This window comes from Lepisma saccharinum, chromosome 12 (genome assembly GCF_977018435.1).
Source record: "Lepisma saccharinum chromosome 12, izLepSacc3.1, whole genome shotgun sequence".
Classification (NCBI taxonomy): Eukaryota; Metazoa; Arthropoda; class Insecta; order Zygentoma; family Lepismatidae; genus Lepisma; species Lepisma saccharinum.
In genome coordinates this window covers 28,851,481-28,868,483 of record NC_139240.1, presented here as the reverse complement: position 1 = coordinate 28,868,483, position 17,003 = coordinate 28,851,481, and positions in this window count along the sequence as shown.

Genomic DNA, 17,003 nt, shown 5'->3' with positions numbered 1-17,003 from the left:
TGACTTTTTAATGTGTTGTGTTTGTATCGTGCAGGTCTTTTTACAACCTGCACTTTTATTTTTTCCTAAGGGGCTATTTACACCCCCTTTTTTAAAATCAAGTCAGAATTTTAGATAAGGGGCTATTTCCCCGTATACATAGAAGGGTGCAAAATGGCCTTAAGTGCCGACGCACCCAAACAATTTTAAATCAATCAATCAATTAGTTTTTTGCGAAGAGCTGGACTCTTCCACCGTCTGTAAGGAGGTTTTTAGTTTATTCTGACTTTTTAATGTGTCGTGTTTGTCTCGTGCTGGTCTCTTTACAACCTTGCACTTTTAGTTTTTTTCCCAAGGGGCTATCTACACCCCTTTTTTAAATCTCAGTCAGAATTTTAGATAAGGGGAAATTTCCCCGTATACATAGAAGGGTGCGAAATGGCCTTAAGTGCCGACGCACCCATAAATTTTAACTCAATCAATCAATCAATCAATCAATCATTTTTAAGTACTCTCCGTATGGTCCATGACCAGTGACGTAATGGACGAATCCTTTAGTTGGTGAGAAGTCGCCTCTTTTCAATTTCCAGTTCACATCCGGAAAGACCTCCCTTACACGCACGGAACTTTGGGATGTTGCCCACTCCTGTTGCCATTTATTCCATACAACTGCATCTATTTCACTTCTAGTATTAACATTTATGCCAAGTAGGGCTTCCAATCTATCATTACGTCCTTCCTTCAGCCAGTACCTGGCAGCCAAGCGTAATATTTCCAAATCTAGCGGTAGGTCTCCAAAAAGAACTATTAGTGCGTTGGTTGGAGTAGTTCTGAAAGCACCAAGAATTCTTAGGAGAACATTCCTTTGTACAGCCCTTAGCTTAGTCCTGGTCTGCACTTGTTGCGTGGTATTTGCCCACACAGACGCTGCATAGCCAACTATGGGGAGAAAGATTCTTTGATAGTATAAGCGTGAAAGATTGTATGGAATCTTCCAGGCCTCATTCCCCATGCTTAGTATATTATGGAGTGCTGTTTTTGCCTTAGCCAAGGCTCCAGTTGCGTGTGAGCTAAATCTCATACCCTGGTCAATATCTACTCCTAGATATCGTATTTTCTCCACGCACTTGATGGTAAGATCGTGATATTTAATAATTGGGTTCCTTGCCATTCTTCCTTTAAGCAGGATAGCATTGCTTTTATGTTTAGCAATTATCATCTTGGAATCTACCGCCCATCGAGCCACGATACTCAGGGCCACTGATGCTTTCCGTTCTAAGTCTCTTCGATTTCCAGCATCGACCAGTATAAACACGTCATCTGCATATGCTGTGACCTGTAATACGGTTCTTTCCTTGTTAAGTTCTTTAAGTAACGGCTCCAGAGTAAGATTCCATAATATACGGCCCAATACTGACCCCTGTGGACATCCCTTATTTGTATGTCGCGAGACTTCCTCACTGCCATGATTGAATCTTATAATTCTCTCACTCAGATAACTAGCAATAATTCCATAAATGGCACCCGGGATCCGTATGTCTCTTAAAACCTTCAAGACATACGGCCACCACATGTTGTCGAATGCGCCACTAATATGCAGGGCAATACCGATTATGTATTTGGAAGTACTTGAGGTAACCTTTTGTATAACGTTGTTAACTGCATCCTCAGCTGAGGTCCCTCGTCTAAATCCGTATTGCCTATCCGATTGCTCCAACATTGTTAGTCTTTCATTTAGTCTGACAGCTATGAGCCTCTCTAATATTTTGCTGACGTTATCTAACAAGCAAATGGGTCTGTATGTCTTGACCTCGGCGGGATCTTTCTTCGCATCCTTAGGAACAATAATTAGGTTTGCAGTTTTCCATTTGGCCGGATACTGGCCTTGGGCAAGACACTGGTTGAAGATAGTTTGTAGCGGTTGTAGCAATTCATTCTTAAGAATTTTCAGTACCTCATTGACTATACCGTCAGGTCCAGGAGCCTTTCCACACTTTAGTGTGTCTATGATGTTTGCAATTTCTTCTTTAGCAAAAGGCATTATGGGAGTATTATTATCATATGGTATGTTCATATTTTCTCTGATTTCAGATTCTCGATGTATTTAATTACTTCCTCTGTAACAAGTTTTGCGCCTTGTGTATTTAATTGGATAATTCTCAATTTACCAGTTCTTTGCCTGTAAGCAGTTATATTCTTGTTATTCATAATTGATTTTAGACACAAGACGATCATATAGTTCCCTGTATGTTGGGCACTGCTCCCGGTTACAATCTCTTTTCCTATTTTTGCATGGCACACAGATAAAGACCGTTGAGTTGCACTGTTGTTCTTCATGCTCCTCACCACACTTCTTGCATTTCCTGGTTCTTTTACAGTGTTTATTTACGTGTCCAAAATCATGACAATTGTAACATCTCGGAAGTGAGATAAAATCCTTAACTTTCACCGTTATGAAATTAAGGTATAATCTCTCTCTGCTAATGATAATTTTTCTCATTGCAGGTGAGGTCTCAAACACAACATGGGCAGATCTATCATTCCTTTTGCCAGTCTTAAAGCCCATTTTTAGGCGGGCTCTCATCTCATCTTTAGTCATTGAATCTTCAAAATTTAGTTCATATAGTTCCTCCATGAGATTTTCTTCTGTATAGTAGTTGGGGACATCATACATAATGATTTTGGGATTTCTTTTCTTAGTGGTTTCCATTCTCAATCCTTTGTTAATCAATCCTTCATTCGTGGCCATTTTACGTAGCTCCTGTTCAGAGGCAAGTTCCACTATAAGGGTTTCCGGTGTAACTCTGATATCCGTCACCCTTATCTTATCCCTACCAGGTTTCATGTTGTTTGTTATGATTTGTTGTACTTCCCGTGGGGATTTATCTTTTGATTTAATGAACAGAGTTGGTTTAATGGTTCTGCTTGGTCTTGGGGGTTCTTTTATTTCCAATGACTTTTTTACTTTCCCTGCATAGGAGCTATAGTTATTTCCAGGGTCCTGCACCTCTTCCACCCCTCGACGTGTGAGTTCCTTTTGTAAGTAAGTTTTGTCACTCTTGAGTTCTTCGTTGAGTGTTCTCAGAACATCATTTTCCCGAACTAGATCCTCATAATCAGCAGCTATCCTTGTAATAAGTTCAGTGAACAAGGTTTTAGTAGGGACAGTTAGCTTCTCTCTGGCTACTCCTGCTTGTAGCTCGTTGACTAGAAATCTGAAAGGATTAAGAGGGATTTGCTCCAGAGAAATTTGACACGCCTCATCATATGCATCATCTGTATTGTTCATTTTATCACCTCTGGTTCTTTTGGGTGAAGAGTTCTCCAGACTGCCTGCAGTCCGTTTCTTCCTTCCTGGATCTGTTCCTTCATCCATCTTACCTTATCCTTCTTTACACATAAGACATTAAAATGCCAAATAAATTTAAATATGCCTCTTGGCAACTACACGTTAAAAACTTCCCCGGGCTATCCATTACATGACATTCACAACACATTAAAAGCCCGAGGAGCGGCTACCCACCCCCAGGGGCGCCAATCCTGGTCCGCCCGACCTCAACTGCTCACCGTTTGTTTCCCAACTAAAACAAGGTGGATCCCCTGACTGACTGATAGGATGCAGAGTTATCGTGGAGAAATTATGCGTTGGTTATCAGCAGTCAGAGGGGGTCGGTCGCGGGGGTCGGGTCACTTTCCGACCACAGACTACTACTGTATTTACTGGGTCTAACAGACAGTTTAGGGGGTTGTTGTTGAAGTGATCCTCCATCCTCCTCTCACCTCTCGCACATCACTTCACCCTCTCACCCGGCATTATAGTTCTTCTCTTTAAATTGTTTTTCCTTGCCTGGGTGCGGTACCCCTTACTGTCTGTGAAATTCCGGCTCAATCTTGTCTTAATATTATCCTTTTACAATGGAGAGTGGACGGTGATCCTTGCAACTTGTTCCTACCCTGGTTCCTGTGGTTATACCAGGGTGTACTTTCTTGCTGTTGTATTGGCTCCACTTGAGTTGTAATCGGAAAGATGTAAATGAAATTAAATAAGAAAGAAAGATAAATAAGATAGACAAATGTATAAATAGAAATAATAAGATTGATAAAATTAAATATAGACATAAATATATATATGATAAAGATTGATACTATATCGATAATTAAAAGTTAGTGATTTAGGATCATATTGATGGTTGTGTATATACGTGCTCATTAGAGCCCCTAATTAAGAAGATGAATCTTGACTCTTTGGTTAGAGTGTTTGAGAATATTGTGATTTAACTTAGAGTTTTACTGGGGAAAGGTAATCTCCTTTCCCCCGAACTGTGTTATATGTTTGTGTATGTGACGTTCAGAGCTTCTTCTTCTTTCTTGATGTTTTCTTCAATCTTCCTGCTGCTTCTTACTTACTTGAAGTCTCTTCAGGTCTTCCTACAGTTTTATATATCACTGATTCCGAGATATTCTAGAAGTTATTCCTGAGCCTGATTAGTTGCACTTGATCCTTCTCTATATGATGTTATATAGAACCGACGTCTGTTTAGGGCCGCAGGGCCTTTTTCGAAGAACCTTGGTTCAGACTGGTTTGTTTCCTTGGAACTTGCACCTTTTGGAGTCTTTGAGCGCGTTTGAATTGTACCTATTGGTTGTTCTCTTCTCGCTGTTACTTTTTGACTTTGGGAAGGTTTGTTCTTGAAATTAAGTTCTTCCTGTTGTGATATTTCACCTGCTAGTCTATTGAGTATGTGATATTGCGTCTTGCAGCTAAGAACTGTATCTGGATTTACTAGAGACAAGTTCTGCCGGAGATGTTTGATGTATCGAGTATTCCATTTTTTGCATTCTAGCACTTTGTGATTTGGAGTGTCCTCTACTTGGCAGAATTTGCAGATAGAATCTTCCGAGAGGCCGAATTTATGAAGGTATTTCTGATACGGTCCATGCCCTGAAATGAAGTGAACTAAGCCTTTTGTCGGATTGAAGTGAGTCCAGGATCTTCTTAGATTTATATTTGAAATAAATCTTTTACTTTGCGGCGCATCTTCTTTCTGCCATTCCTTTTCCCATTCTTGTTGGAACTTCTTGGGGATATCATTTATGTCTGTGATTTGCATTTTATATTTGCTCCACACTTCCTGGCTGCCATTTTTCTTGTAGCAGTACTTGGCAGCTGCCATTTGTATTTCCATTTCAAGTGGGAGAACTCCTGCTATTGCTAATAGTGTTTTCGTTGGGGTGGTCTTGAAGGCTCCCAAAATTCTTAGTAAAACATTCCTTTGAGCTGATCTTAATTTAGTTCTGTATTGCTCTTGTTGAGTGATGTGAGCCCACGCACTGGCTGCATATATGATTATTGAAATGAAGATTGCTTTGTAATATAGAATTGCAATCTGGAATGGGATTTTATAGGCTAAATTTCCCATTCCCAGTACTCTATGAAGTTGAGTTTTTGCTTTAGATGTTACATTTTCTATGTGTGTTCTAAAGCCTAAGTTTTGATCCAGGTATACTCCTAAATATTTGATAGTTTTAGTGACTCTTATTGATTTTCCCTTATATTTTATGCATGGTGTTCTGTGCAGTTTCCCTTTTAGTTGTATTATGTTGGTCTTTTTTACGGCGATTGCCAATTTTGAGGTGTAACACCATCGAGCAAGGTCTTCCAGTATATCATTTGCTTTCTGTTCAAGGGTTTTCCTGTTATTAGCTCCTATAGTAATCAGGACGTCGTCCGCATATGCAATTGCTTCTATTGCACATGGATTTTGATTTAATTGTTGTATGAGTGGTTCTATTGTTAAGTTCCACAGTTGTGGTCCCAGGACAGAGCCCTGGGGACATCCTTTCGTGACTTCTCTTTCTATAGTTTTATTTTGCCAGTCAAACTCAACTGTTCTGTCATTCAAATATTCCTTGATAACGTTGTAAAGAGCAACTGGAAGGTCTAGGGCTCGGAGAGCCTTCAATACGTGTGGCCACCAGACATTGTCGAATGCGCCCTGAATGTCTATAGCTATTGCGAAGACATGTTTGAATTCTGTTTTAGCAACTGTTCTTTGTAATTGATTTATTGCATCCTCTGTTGCTAAACCTTTTGTGAAGCCATACTGTTTTACTTTAGTTGGTCTGAGAATTAATCTCTCATTCAATCTCTTCGCAATTAGTCTCTCAAATATCTTCCCCATGTTGTTGAGAAGACAAATAGGTCTGTAAGACTTAACCATCGTAGGGTCCTTGGATTTATCTTTTAGTATTAGGATTAGGTTTGAGGTTTTCCATTTTTTTGGAAAAATTCCTCTTACTAAGCATTCGTTGTATATGTTTTGTAGATGAATACTAATTTCATTTTTTACTTTCTTTAGTATTTCATTCGTTAAGCCGTCAGGTCCCGGTGCTTTCTTTAGCTTCAGATTACACTGGTCTACAAAAAAAATATTTGTGAATGTTACAAGAACAAAAGAAGCTGTTTCTAGAAGTTGCTGAGCCCCTGAATGCAGATCTAATTTCAGAATTTCTCCATCGGGCTCAGATTTCCTGTAAAAATGTTTTTGTATTTTCCTACCTCAGCCTATGTTCTATGTGTATTGGTCGAAAGGACTCGCTTTCTTAAAAGTGCTACAAACGTAAAAGGTAATAAATCTGTGTCAGTATACAAAGGAATGAAGCAAATGAGTAACATGAAAGTGTATAAACATATCTAAAAATGTTTTCTTCCCGATTTTCTATGAAACTTTGCCTCGGGAACATCTCTTTGTAAGGTCCAGCAGTAGTCTGACAGCATTGCGGCACTCCATTTGCCTTAATAATACCGCTTTTCCATTAGAGCAATGTCTTGGTGAAACCATTCACCTTGTTCGTCACTAACTGCACCAAGATTAGTTGTGAAGAAGTCCAGATGATCATTCAAGAAATGTAATTTGAGATACATGTTGCATCCCATACGTTGGTATGATCTAATTAGTCCATGTACAATATCGCGATACTTCTCTGCTTTATCTTTTTACATACACTTGTTAAAGACAACCATGCCATTTTTTTCAACATCTGTTAAATGTTGAATGAAATTCTCATCATTCATCAATTCCCTTATTTGAGGCCCTACAAATATTCCTTCTTTAATTTTGGCATCGCTGATTCTTGGGAATTTCCATTGCAAGTACATGAATCCTTGTGAAGTTCTGTCCATGGCTTTCACAAAGTTTTTAATTAGTCCCAATTTTATGTGCAGAGGAGGGAGATACACATTTTGGGGGTCAACAAGAGGAGTGTTTGCCACATTCTTCTTTCCAGGCACTAATTCTCTGCGAAGAGGCCATTTTTTCCCACAATAGTGATGCTTTGTGTACTCAAGCTGCATACCAAGCAGAATTGCAATTACCTTCAGATATCCGCATGTGTCACTATTGTATTTCTCATATTGGATATTTGTCAGAAGCTGTTTCAAGTTCTCATACGTCTCCTTCATGTTAACAGCATGAGCAATTGGTACTGATGGAAATTTGTTTCCATTATAGAGAAGTACAGCTTTTATTAACTTTGCTGGAATCGATGAAAAGACGCCAATCATGTGAACTGTATTCATGGCTAAGACAATCCATAACGGATGAGATGTCATTACAAAAAACCATGTCTCCTTCGTGGGAGAAATATTGTGAGAAAATTGTATGGCGGTCACGAAAGAAACAGACTTTCGTATCGCAAGCGAGGAGATTCCAACCTTTCAGTTGGATGCTAAAGGTTCAGACTGTTGCTTAGACAAATGTAAATCCCGCGCAAGATCGTTCAGATCACCTTGGGACAATAAGTGTGGCTCCATTGATGAACCAGACACTTTAAATGTTGGGTCAGCAGTTTCTTCACCTCTTGCACTTTCTTCCCCGTGTTGGTCACGACATTCATCTTCACTCACAGTCACATTCTCAGGAGGCTTTGGTACCGGCAATTCTTCACTGTGACATACAGGTCTCATGGCTGATAGTAAATTTGGATACTGCACAATGTTCCTTGTTTTCGACGTGATTCCAGCTATTTTGGTCAGGCAGAAATAACAGTCTGTTGTGTGATCTGATGGTTCCCTCCAAACCATGGGAACAGCAAACGATATGTGACGTGATCCTTTTAACCAGCTTGTCAGAAGTGTAACACAGGTCAAACAGCATATGTGGGGGGGGGCATGTTTTGGCCTGGTCCCCAACTTTACACCCAAAATAAAGTTCGTAGCAGTTCTTTACTTCTTTATAAGAGGGGTAATTCGTCGCTTTTGTGACTTAAATGTCAACTCTCCACATATATAACAATATGAGTTGGGGCTATTTACACAGGTACGAGTCATTTTCTTATGCACTAACACTACACATGACTTCTGAAACTTCAAATCACAATCTAATCAAAGGCAGTCACTTCCCACTAAGTCAGAACTCACAATGCGAGATGCACATGACAACAAACAACACTGCGATTCTACGTGTTCGGTCATGACTCATCGACAGTGTTGCCATGCCTCTCTCTTATTCACAATTTGGTTTGTTGCAATTGGAGGAAGGTCCCAGGGCTTACGAACGTGTTGGTCATTCTATTATCATATAATGACTGATATTCAACAATATCTGTAGAGTAAATATAGGTTAAACCACAGCCCAATAGGCAGAATTTTCATGAATTGCATTAGGTACAGGTTAGTGTGTAACAAGAAAGCTGAGCCCGACAGGGAAAAACTGATTTCATTTTTGAATTCAGCACCATCGACTTACCTTAGAACACCATTCACATTCCTTGTAACAAATTTCATGTTGACCAGTGTTATCAATTGCAACTGCAATTTCTTCAAATGAGAATGGAATGACTATGTTTTCCGAATAATAGGGTGCCGATGTCTCTCTTCTAATTTCATCATGACATTCTTCTTCTTCATTTGTCTGATCGAGTGGTAGAAGTTTCTCCATAATATAGTTGACTGATTGTTCCCATGTAGCTGTGAATGATCCATCTTCTTTTTTTAGGGTTGTAAGGATGACTGGGGTTCTTATTTTTTCAGAGACGATTTTATATGGGAACCCCCATGGATCCTTGTTCAATTCCTGTTTGACTATGTTTGCCCAAGAGTGAATCTTATATTGATTTCGGAGATTATTATATTTCCATTTGGAGGCTCTGTATGCCTCCAAATAATATTGCCTTTCCCTAAAAATCTTTGACCTTTGGTATTGTTTCCTTAGTTGTCTTGTTTTTTGTCTTCTCTTATCGAGATATTTAGGCCATCTTTTAGCTGAGCTCTTCGGCTCCAAGTTGTCTCCGTTTTGTTTTTCTTTCACTTCACGTTGAATCAATGTTGTGAGTTGCTCAACCTGGATGTTTATGTCAGGAGCTTCCCGATGTATTTCTTCAGATTGAATTTTGCTCCTGACAATTTGCCAGTCAACCTTGTTATAGTTAATTCTTTTTTCAGTATTGCTGTTCATCCTTTTTCCACTTTCATCAATCCTAATTTTAATCAGATTGTGATCACTTGAAGTGATGTTATCAAAAATTTCCCATGTTATATTACTGGTCGAACCATTCCTGTTTGTTAGGCTAATATCTATGTTGGAGCCCTCACCCTGTTTATTCCTGAAAGTTGGTATGTTAGAGAACTTATTTAGCACTACTAGATCGTTAGATGCTATTAAATCTTCCATTGAACGGCCTCTTTGATCTGTTTTCTTGCTGTTCCATATTTTGGATTTAGCGTTACTATCTAGCGTAATAATTATTTTATTTGTTGGGTAACTTTTCAAAACTTCTTCTATTTGTCCAATATACGGTTCTATTAGATCTTTAAATTGACAGTATACATTTACTAAAATCCAGGCAGATACTTCTGTGTGTATCTCAGCAACCGAGCAATGTGATGTGGAAAGATTTCTGAACCAGAAGATCTTAAACTTATTGTTTAATACAATTATGACTGTTGAAGGTTCCTTATCACAGTGGATCATTCTCACTGTTTTTGGGAAACCCGTAATCTTACCTTTGATTTGGTAAGGCTCCTGTATATTAATAATGTCAGGCTTCATTGTTTCACATAACTGTCCAATTTCATCCATTGCTGCTTTTGAGCGCCCAGCATTTATCTGTAGTATTTTGATTCCATTTGGCGTATTCCCTTGGACCGAGTTTGTTGTGCTATCCATAATCTATTTTGGCAATCAAACGGTCCTTCTGTTCTTTGTATGTTGGGCAATCATTTTGTTTACAATTTCGTTTTCTATATTTGCATGGAACGCTAATTCTATGATTGTTATGTTCCCTACATTCATCTAATTTATGTTTTTCACCACACCTTGGACACGTTTGGTCTTTTTGACAATATTTGCTGATGTGTCCGTAGTCATTACAGTTATAACATAAAGGAACTGAGATAAAGTCCTTAATGTTATGCACCGAAAACGGTAGGTAAATTTTTTCCTTATTCTTGAAGATATTCCTGAATGCAGGGGAGGTTTCCACAACAATGTGGTAGGTTGTAGCGTCCCGTTTTCCTGTCCTAAATTTAAGCTTAACGTTGTTGTAAAATTCCTCTTTTGATACAAGATTCTCAAAATTAAGTTGAAAAATATTATCTAGCAAGTCTTCTTCTTCATAAGACTTCGGAATGTCATAAATTATGATTTGTGGATTTTTCTTTTTAAGTGGCTCTATTATTACTCCCCGAGATTTCAGTTGTTGATGAGATTGGAGCCTTTCAGCTTCTTCCGTTGCCACTTCCAGTATCAATATGTCTTTTGTTGATCTTATATTTCCTATTCTTAACCTATCCTTTTTTGGGTTTACGTGTTGTGTAACTATATCTTGTACTTCTCTTGAGGTCTTTCCTCTAGCTTTTATAAATAGGGTTTGGTTGGATGTTTTTTCCTACCTAGTGGAATTGCAACTGGGGCTGTCTCATTTCTAAGGGCTTCCGAATATAGCGGTTGAATTATGGACTTTGGTTCTTGCCCTGCTAACAAGGCTCTTGTGTTCTTGATTTCATCTTGCAAAAAGTTCTTTATGTCATTTAATTCTTTGTTTGAGGCCATTAGTGCATGATTTTCCAACTTAATGTCCTCATGCAGTGCGTTTATCTTTGTAATTGTAGTCATTAACATGGTTTTTGTGGTGACTGACATCTTTTCTTTAGCTATGGCCATCTGCATGTCATTTATTAGGATCCTAAATGTTTCAGGAGTGGCCGCCTCCTGAGTTGAAAGTATCTCACCTCTTGTTTCATCATTTACATCTTCCTCTCCTATAAAAGTTTTATTTAGAGTGTTTTCTTCCATGTTTCCACAATCCTCACTTATATTTGGTTTCTTAGAATTGGGAGTCTCTAGGCTAGCCCTCCTCTTCATTGTGGTCGGACGGATATTTCATCTTCAATTACACGTATAAACTAATTCACAATCACTATTCACTGGACACATAAAAAGTCAAAAATCTCAGGATGCTCTAGGCACTAAACACTCTAAAATACCTCGGGAGTTTACACTTTCACTGTAACAACACTTTAAAACAGACAGGACAGGTTTGGGGGCACAGGGGACGAGGTCCTCCAGCCAAACATACCCTCTCTCCCAGCGTAGTTTCCGTTGATTGCATTTCTTGCTTGCAAATTTGGCTGGGAGCGGTTGTGCCCCTTCTAAGGATTAGGATATGTTTGGGAAAGGGAGAGGTCATAAGAACCTTGGTACCTAAAACTAACCCAAGGTGTGTTTTCTTATTATTGAGGAGGATAAAATTTGGAGTATCCTATTAAAATATGAATAATAATAATAATAGAAATATAATAAAATATGAATTGAGAGATAATAATGAAATGATTATAAAACAATTAAATAGAAGTAAAAATAAGACAATACAAAATAGCATATACTATACAACGATTACTATAGAGCAATTAAAAGAAAGAATTGATACATTATGATAAGAATATGTGTATATCAGGTCCTTAGACCATGGCCAGATACGGCCTTCGTGAGAAAACTGGATTTATTGAGATTGCCATTAGAAGAGGCTCAGTCTTGTATAAAGTCCTTGGACTAGTTGTTCCTTAAAAGTGGTAAGGAATCTTCCAATTGAGAACCACCAATAATGGATGTTCCTGGACTTCTTCTTCTTTCTTCAGACAGGTTCAGAGCTGAGTGATGGACTGGAAGGACGTGGCATCTTCTTCTTATCTTCTTCTTGCAGAACTTAATCTGCAGCACACTCGCATCTGCTGGTGATTTATATAAATGGATGTTCCTGGACTTCTTCTTCTTTCTTCAGACGGTTCAAGACTGAGTGATGGACTGGAAGGACGTGGTATCTTCTTCTTATCTTCTTCTTGCAGACTTAATCTGCAACACACTCACATCTGCTGGTGGTTTATATGAATGAACCACTTCCCCTCAGCGATTTAATATAGAAGTGTCTTCTGTTGATGGACGTTGGTCCTATCTCGTAAAACTTTAACTCTAACTCATTTTCTGTTTCCTTATTCACTACACTATCCACTCCACTTCGTCTAATTGTTGCTTGTCTTGAGCTGCGTCTGATGCTTATGTTCCTTTGTTTTGAAGGTTGAATTTCTATAGTAGCACTTGACCTTGAATTTTGACTGTAGAGTTGTTCTTCATTTTTTGAGATGAGATCCGCGAGTTTGTTCAGAGCTTGGAAGGCTCCCATATCCTTAATCCCCTCTCGCCATTCCACTCCTCGTAATATTTTCCGACACTTGGTGATAATATTACACACGTGCTGCTTGCATTCCATAACTGCATGTTCGGGAGTATCTCTCACGCTGCACACCTCACATATGTCCTCTGAACGAAGGTTAAATCGTTTGAGGTACACTCCATATGGGCCATGTCCAGTAATATAGTGTACTAAGCCACTCGTTGGATGTAGATTCTCCCATCGGTATTTCCAATCCACCTTAGGCAAGTATTCCTTGACACGAGCTGCAGTTGGTGATTGTGTCCATTCTTTTTGCCAGAGCATCCAAATGTACTTTTCAATTTCGTCGTTTGTATTTGCTGGCACTAAACACTCTAAAATACCTCGGGAGTTTACACTTTCACTGTAACAACACTTTAAAACAGACAATAATGGGGTAACCCCCGAATGTATCCTAACCTCCACCCGCATACATTCGAGGGTATGCGCATGTCCCAGTGCCTCTGCAATAAACTGGGACGGCAGTTGCTCGTATTACGGTTAGCCCATTATTGTTCCACATTACCTTTATTAATTTCCATTTTACATAGAGTACAAAAATAAAACAATGACAAAAAAAGAAAGAAACAAATAAAAATATATATATATAAAAAAAAGAAAGATTATATACTAGATACCCTGACTAAGTACAAGATAAGGCTGGATTAGCTATGAATATGAACACATAAACTAAGTTAAATTTAAATTGAACTGCAATACAGACATCCACACATTGTTAGTATTGATATTATGAGTTGAGTTATATAAATATTATTATTTATTTGCTTTATATCTTGTAATTATATTATTAAAATTATGTGATTTAGATGTCCGGATCCCGGTATGCCGGGATCTATAAGGTAATTCTAGTTGCGGACCGAACAGGCGGAGAAGGATCGCAACAGGTTGAGGACCTTGACTTTTGATTACATTATCACTGGTTTGGGGAGTTGCTCACCCCAGAGGCCGGGTGTTCCCATCTCCGCCTATTTCCCCGCTATTCCAGATATGTTATTGTATACACAGTTTTACCATAACGAGGTGTTAATTGTTAGACGAACGCATGAGTGTTTAGGTATTAATGAATTTAATGAATTGATATAAGAATATAGGAAAAAAAAAATTGACCAATTTTAATTGACCAAAATGGCTGCACTCTGGTCTTGATCAAATTAGTTTAAGTTTAAGTTTAGAGAAAATATAGTAGTTAGAGAAAAAGAAGGTGACTATATTATAATTTAAAAGATCAAGATAATGTAATAGTTGCCTAAAATTATTATAAATTAATAGAATTATTTATAGAGATAGTGAAAATTATTAATGATAAGATGAAGGTTAACATCGGAGTACCAGATGTCACCAGTACTGGAGTACCAGTACTTAAAAAGGGTTTAAATTGGCGCTTGTCGATCCGCCGCTACCCTCATCATGTAATCTTTATGGTTTTCTCCCGGCATTCGAACAGGACGAATTCTTCTTCTTTGTGCCGCTTCTCTTCTTCCGGTCGACACTATGTAGTATCTTCTTCTGGAAGCAGTTGTTAATGCATCCTCTTCATTCCTTTCCTCTACATTTTCTGGCTCGCGGGTAAGATCCTGACCTTGAGTTGTTGTTGCTCTTCTGGTAGTTCTTCGAGGATTTCCTGAGGGTCGATGAATGGGATTGGGGTAATTTCGGGTTGGTGGGTTGGGAGGGTTGCGTTTGAAGATTTTCTTTTCTTCTTGAGATACCTCTTCTGCCAGCTCTTCCAAAGTTCTTATTTGTTGTTCACATAAAAGAGTTGGGGTATTAAATGTTGGTAGTTTCTTTCGGATGTTCTTAATTATATCTGTTGATTTGGGACAGAAGTATAGTTTATGTTCTGGAGAGTCCTCCGCTGCTGCGCACTTGCTGCAACCCATGCCCACGCTCGACCCAATGCGATTTAGATACTGACCATATGGTCCATGCCCAGTCAGGAAGTGTATTAGACCTCCTTTGCAGTGTGATCTTAGAATTGCTATGTTTCTTGTATTGGGAAAAAAGTTGTAGGTTCTTCTTCCTTTGTCAGTGTTTACCCATTCTCTTTGCCAATTATTAGCTATTGTCTCTTTCATGTCGAATAAAGTGGGTGTAAACCTTCCCACGCATCGCGTAATGTTGCTTTCATTTCCTTTCTTGAAAAAATACCCACCCGCTCGCAACCGGACCTGAAGATCCATAGGCAGATTGCCAGTGAGTACCAATAGAGCCTCTGTAGAGGTAGTTCCGAAAGCACCCGTAATTCTTAGAAGTATCCTGCGTTGAGACGCTCTAAGAAGTCTGACATTCTTCTTGAGTTCTAATGCTTCGTACCATGAAGAAGCCGCATATGTTATGATCGAGTAGTAAATAGATCTTATGTATGTCTCGATTGTGCCGGGGCCGAGGGCGAAGTCACTGGAGGCCACTCTAAGGAGCTTTCCCATGGCTTGTTCGGCTTTCACTGTTACCTTTTGTATATGTGACCCAAATTTCAAACCTTCGCCAATAGTAACTCCTAGGTATTCGAAGTCTGAGACACGTTGTATGTTTTTAGCATCCATTTTTACTGTGGGGTTTCTCCTCGTGCTTAGACTGCCTTTAGCTAGTAGATACTTAGTCTTTGCTGCCGAAAGTTCTAATTTTGCTTCTCCACACCAGTCCACTAAGGCTTTTATTGCATTGTTTACGTTTGTTTCAATTTTGGCACGAGAGTCTTCCGCACATATTAAAACAATGTCGTCTGCGTATGCAATTACCTTGGTTATGCTTGAATTTCTTTTTAATATATTAAGACATGGTTCTAAGTTGATGTTCCATAAGTGAGGGCCCAGTACTGAACCCTGTGGGCATCCTTTTGTTACAATTTTAGATCTTTTTTCATTTCCCATAGTTATTGTAACTTTTCTATTTTTGAAGTAATCTCTAAGCACATCCAATAATGTAGCTGGACAATTATGATTTATGAGTGTCTGAAAAAGAAAGGGCCACCAAAGGTTATCAAAAGCACCGCTTATATCCGCGAACACTGCTATGACTATTTTCTTATCGGTTTTATTAACTTCTTCTTTAAAGGCATTAATTGCGTCTTCCGTGGATCTCCCTTTGGTAAATCCAAATTGGTTGCCAGAATTCTGTTTCATAATTAAGAATTCCTGAAGCCTTTTATTTATCATTTTTTCAAATAGTTTACCGTATGTGTTGAGCAAGCAAATTGGTCTGTAGGATTTAAGACTTTGTTCGTCCTTTTTATTATCTTTTCTAATAACTATTAGTTTGCTTTCTTTCCAGGTAGTCGGGATTTTTTTGGAGGCCAGACATAGGTTGAAAAGTTCAGTTATGTAGTATATAGTTTTGGGAATTGTCATTTTAACAATTTGGACAGGGATCCCGTCTGGTCCGGGTGACTTTCCATTTTTCATTTTTGCCAATTCCTGTAGGATCTCTTCAGGTTCGAAAGGTATAATGGGCGTGTTGTTTGGGTTACGGGAGCAGTTTGATCTAATTTCTTTGTTTCTGTCATTGTCCGTATTCAGTAAGTCATCTGGTAAGAGGCCATCCAACAGTGTCTCCATAATCTCTTCTATGTCTTTAGTGAATGTGCCGTCTGATTTTTTAATTGTGGTGATATTTGTAGATGACTTAATTTTCTTTGTCATTATCTTGTAAGGTAGTCCCCATTTGTCTTTCTTAAGTCTTGTATTTACGAAGTTACACCAATTTTTGAATTTAAATACTTTTAGTTCTTGTGCATATTTAGCTTTAGCTTTCCTATATTCTTCCAAGTATTCTGCCCTGTTATAAATATTATTTTTTTTGATATTTCCTTCTAGCAATCCTCATGGTGGATCTAAGTTTAGTGAGGTTAGCTGACCAGGGTTTCCTCTCTATATTGCTTATTAATCTTCTTGGAGTTGATGCAGCTATACCGGAATATATGCTGTCGTTTAAAATTTGTGCCCATTCATCCGAACTTTTGGACAGGTTGGGATTTTCAGTGAGATTTATATTTTCTAGTAAAATTTCTTTGTTTGTTTTGTTCCAGTTGTACTCAGGGGTGTACCGAGGAGGGTCTTGTTGTTGGGTGGGGTTTATATTAACATCGTAGGTTATGATGTTATGATCACTTGTAGTAGCCATGTCATGTACCTTCCAATTTTGTATTACATTTGTTAGGCTAATGGTAGCCAAAGTTAGATCTATATTACTACTTGCTCCAGCCCTTCCTCTGTAAGTTGGAGGATTGCCTTCTGTGTTTTCCACTGAGAGATTAAATTCTGCAATTAAATCCATTATTTTTTCTCCATTCTTATCTA